We start from the raw sequence: 5,055 nt of genomic DNA, 5'->3' as shown, positions 1-5,055 counted from the left end.
TTACACGCAATTCCTCATATAATACACATACATCCCTTAATTAAAATAAAGAATAAGTAAAAAGTAAAATATGGCATGGCTAAGTTTGCTTCCATCATCACCCTCCTCTTCATTGTTCTTATTATCTTTTCTGCTTTTGGTAAGTATTGACCTTATCATATACATGGCAAATTAAGCTATTTATTAAATTTCAGATTATTTGATAATTAATCCTGATTTATATGAAGAAGAACTAACTATGGTGGAAGGGCAGAAGTCATGCAAGAGGCAACCTAAAGCAGGGAGAGCATATTGTAAAAATGATCGTATATGCCATAAGAATTGCGTCGAAACAGAGAAAGCAATACGTGGTACTTGCGATTTTAAATTCCCATGGACCCAGTGTTTCTGCCACTTCCCATGTTAATATATCAAAATTTGTTGGGTTTGTGTTAATGTATTTATTTATATTTTTGGTTTTTATTTACATTCAATTATTCAGTCACCCTTTAAGCGACCCTTATGGCATGTGCCATGTATGTTTATATTAATTTTTATGTACGATATAAAACTATTTTATCATGACAATGGGAGCATTACACATGGCACTCATCAAATATTACGAGGTGCATCATGCTTATTTTTTTCATGTTAACATTTTTCTTTCCATTTCTTCCCCATTCTAAACATTGAACCAACCATCACAGAGACATATTCACTAATGGTAGCGCTAAACCAGACCAAGAACAACCTCATCGTCCTGTTCTAAATGGAATGAACTCTTGATCCGCACCAGTTTCTCGGACTTTTTTGGTTTGAATTTTCTAGCTCTTCCCATATATATGAGTCTCTGTTTATGGCCCATAACCAACATCATTGTGGCATATGGAACATTGTATCATGCGACAATGCAGTATTCCAATGCCACATGGACTTGTTGAGATAGAAATTTGTTTTTATGGACGGTCAAAACTCAAATAAAACCATAACTAAATATGACCAACTAAAATAGGACAATGATCAACTGAGTTGTTTACGGGTTAAAATAATAAACTAAAGGTGTCAAAATATGCTGTGTATGTCTAAATAAGACTATTCATGTATAAATGGATTGTCTATGGAGATTTTTATCTGAATATTGACAATTTTCTCCACATCAATGTGGATCTAGAATTTTAATTTATCTGAGCCGGCAATTGACCAACCAGTCCGATCCACTTCCTTTTAGGAAAAAAACTGGCTTTGTCCATTTAACCTACTTCTCATATGGGCTTACCTATATTTACCAGTTATAGTTTCCATTATCTGATGTTAAATTATGACATATATATATAATTGGCTAAAGGACAGGAACCAAAACCAAATTATTTATAATATTCAACGTTTTACAGGGAACAAAGAATCTACAAATTGATTCCTGTCCATTTGGATCTCGTATTTGAAAGTTTGAAATTTAAGTTTCATACCCCGTATTTATAATTTTGGTTTGGTCAGTTTAGATTTTGCAGATCCGGTTTGGGTTTTGGTTTGGATATGTCATTAATTTTTTTTCAAAAAAAATCTAAATATTGTTTGAAATTTTCTAGTTCATAAAATAAAATATTATATAACATATAAATTTGACTAACGAATGTGTAAATATCTAAAGTTAACATAATATTCGTTTAGTATGAATATTTGGATGAAGAATTAGTTGGTACATTGTGCATTTTAGGATATTTAGTGTTTTTAGTATTTTTAGCTATTTTAGATATTTACTTTTGGGTATTTGTATATATTTTAGGGATTTTTTCTTGGGTTCACCCCCTAGGGTGAACCTTTAAGTTCACAAACCAATAAGAATTAGTTATTATAGATTGAGTATCTTTTGAAAAAGGAAACAAAATAATTGTCAAGTTATATTATATTTTAAAATAAAAAAAAAAGTAAAAATAAATAAAAGTAATAGTAATTGTATAAATGTATTTAAAAAAAACTATATATAAATTTTAAGGTTTAGAATTTATCTAAAGGTTTAAGATTTAGAATTAAAAAATTCAGTGTTTTTATGATTTAGAGTTTGATATTTATGAATTAGAATTTATGATTTATCCAAGGGTTTAGGGGTTACCCAAGGGTTTAGGGGTTAGGATTAGGGTTTAGGGTATAGTTTTTTGCTGGCGGATTTAAAATTATTTTTCAAAAATTCGTTTTTTGTTAATTACTATTTTTATTTATTTTACACTTATTTTAAAAACAAAATACAATTTGATAATTATTTTGTTTCTTTTTTTTAAAAGATACTAAATCTAAGATAACAAGTTTCTATTGGTTGGTGAACCTAAAGGTTCACCCTAGGGGGTGAACCCAAGAATAACTCTATTTTAGGTACTTTGGACTTTTTAAATTTTTATATTTTAAATATTTTGGATATTAGGTCTAAAAATAATTAATATAATTAAATCTAAACTTTGATTCTGACTTTTTTTTGTATTTAAGTAGTTTAGGTTTGGATTAGTACTATTTTTAGATTGGATTGAGTTTTGTTTTTCGAATCAAGGTTAATACCCATCCTTAAGCATTTCAATACCGTGGAAAGACTTTAAGAGATTGAAGGTGAATTAAAAACACATTTTATAAAGTCTTTAACCAATTATTAAATCTAAATTTATATTATAAAAAATATTTTTAAACTGATGTATAAAATCTATTTTTTTGCAAAACTATTACATATATGTTTTAGGGCCGTACGCACGTGGAGTAAATGATAGTGTTGTTCGTTTGGAAGACACAGCTTCTTGCGGCTGCGCCCCATTAATATATGTCTCAGATTTATATCTTTATAGAATAAAGTTTCATGAGACAATGCAAGCCTCTTAATTAATTTTACCTTTCAAGAATAAAGTTATTGTGCAATCTATACTTTGAAATTAACATACTAAGTTTCAGTTTTCTCATTCTTAACCAAAACTTCTAGTAGATATTGATAAGTCAATGACTCTAATTTTTCAAGAGTCTGATTCATCACTTCATTGCAGCTTCTAAGAAACTGCTCATTATATTTCCAGCTCATGAAAACTCCAGTACCATCGAACCCACCAGCTACGCTCAAGTCGAAGACAATTCCTACAATCACAAGATCAAGTTTCACACGTCTCCTCCCTAGCTCAAAGAGTAACAGTTTAATGCTCTTAAAATCACCCATCTTACAGTAAGCTAAAAGAACAATGTTAGCAAAAGTCGTACTCCAAGGAACTCTCGCTTCGTTCATCTCTTTAACAACATAATCCAAACCTTTCCGACTCACAAGACATGCTTGACATAGACCCCTCATACACCAAGCCAGATCGCTCCTCCGAATTCTACGACCCAAATCATCGAGCCTCGAGAACATGAGTTTATCAATGTAAACACACGCTAACCTCCTAACTAACTCCTCATCCAGACAAATCCCAAACCTCAGAATCTTGTCATACGTCTCCTCCATATTTAACACCCCAAAATCCACATAAGCTTCAAACATTGGCACCAAAGTAACAGGCTTCAGAGTCATCTTCCTCGACATCAAGATCTGATTATTCTCTCTATCCTCTTAAGCAACCCTCCTCTAGCAAACTCGCTCACGAGTAGGTTATAAGTAACATTGTCACGTGCACAACCCTCAGTTTCCATCCTCTTGACGCACCAAACAGTCTCATCGTACATTCACCACTTACTGTACCCTTCAATCAACCCGTCGTACGTCTCAGTTTTCGGCAACACGCCGTTCTCTTTGATCCCATTCAAGGACAACATAGCTTCCTCAAACTTTCCATTGTCAGCGTAACCGTGGATGATAGAATTGTAGATTCCTAAAGACGGGTTTATCTCATAATCATTAATCATTGATTGTAAAGCTAGAACCTCTTCGTTCATCGATCTTTCCGCACATAGAAGCCTTAAGATCTTCTCGTAGTTAGTCTCGTTGATTCATGAAGGGTCTAGCCTCTTCCACGCATCGAACACCTGAATTGCATTAGAAAAGAGAGGTTCTTTATTTTCTTGAATATATATAGAAAGATAAAGTTTTCAAAAAATTTACAGGAGGAATCTCGTGGAGTCATGAGGAGCGATGGAGGAACCAAATCATGGCGAAGAATTGGTCTTCGCTCCACTATCCATCCTCTTGAAGCATCTCTAGAGGACAAGAACCGGGATGACTGAGTCTTTGCAGTAGTGAATTTAGAAACCGGTGGTGGTGGTGGTGGTTGTCGGAGAGAAGAAAGGTGGGTTGTGTCGAGTCTTCTTCGGTGGAACAATCGAGAGACAGAGGTGACAGGCAGCAGAGGGTAATGATATTAGGTTTAGAGTTAAAGGAAGTGAGAAACCTTGCGTTCGAGTTCCGTAGCGGAGGAGGTAGCTTGTGGAGAAACTGCGCCGTGAGAATCTCTAATGGTTATAATCCCCCTTTCTAACCAGGGATCAATCGTGCACTAACCAGTCCCCAATTATTCAAATGATATCAATCAATATCTGTAAATAGTAGGAGGAAACTAACCATGTGATCTGAATAGCATCTCTCATGCCTGCAATATCAACACCTGCAGGGACACCAATTAAGTCCTGAAGACAGAAGATGACATTACAATCCATCACAAGCAGACATCTCATTGAGATTATTCATCTCCTAAACAGCGGTTACCTGAAGAAGCATCTCTGAGCATGTTTAAAGGGAACCTCGACCTCTTTGAGAGAATCATTCTCCGAATGGATCTTCTCAACATATTTCTCTGTATGTAAAACTCATCAAAGAACCCAAAGGACTGGAACATTGAAAAAAAATGAGCCCAAAGTTCAGAGCTGTCATGTGTGTTAATAATATAACTAGATCTTGATTTGCGCGCCCGCGCGAGTGTTTGTTTCGGTTTGATATTTTATGATATTATTTTTCATTTATGTAATTGAGATATCATATATATTATATTATATGATGATCTAAAATGTTTAAATGATGAATTAGATTAGTTATTTATATCTAAATTGTTGAAAAGATGTATGTTAATCATATGGTTTGCAAGTGGTTTTTTTGTTAATTTTATATTCAATAAATCAAATATT

At 33.4% G+C, this 5,055-nt stretch overlaps 1 pseudogene; it reads right to left on the bottom strand.

The window, feature by feature from the left end:
• Positions 1 to 2,896: 2,896 nt before the first annotated feature.
• Positions 2,897 to 4,697, bottom strand: LOC108834823 (pentatricopeptide repeat-containing protein At4g14190, chloroplastic-like; annotated as a pseudogene).
• Positions 4,698 to 5,055: the final 358 nt, after the last annotated feature.

This window comes from Raphanus sativus, unplaced genomic scaffold (assembly GCF_000801105.2).
Source record: "Raphanus sativus cultivar WK10039 unplaced genomic scaffold, ASM80110v3 Scaffold0170, whole genome shotgun sequence".
NCBI lineage: Eukaryota > Viridiplantae > Streptophyta > Magnoliopsida > Brassicales > Brassicaceae > Raphanus > Raphanus sativus.
The sequence above is the reverse complement of the archived record's forward strand: the minus strand, read 5'-3'. Positions and strand labels throughout refer to the sequence as shown.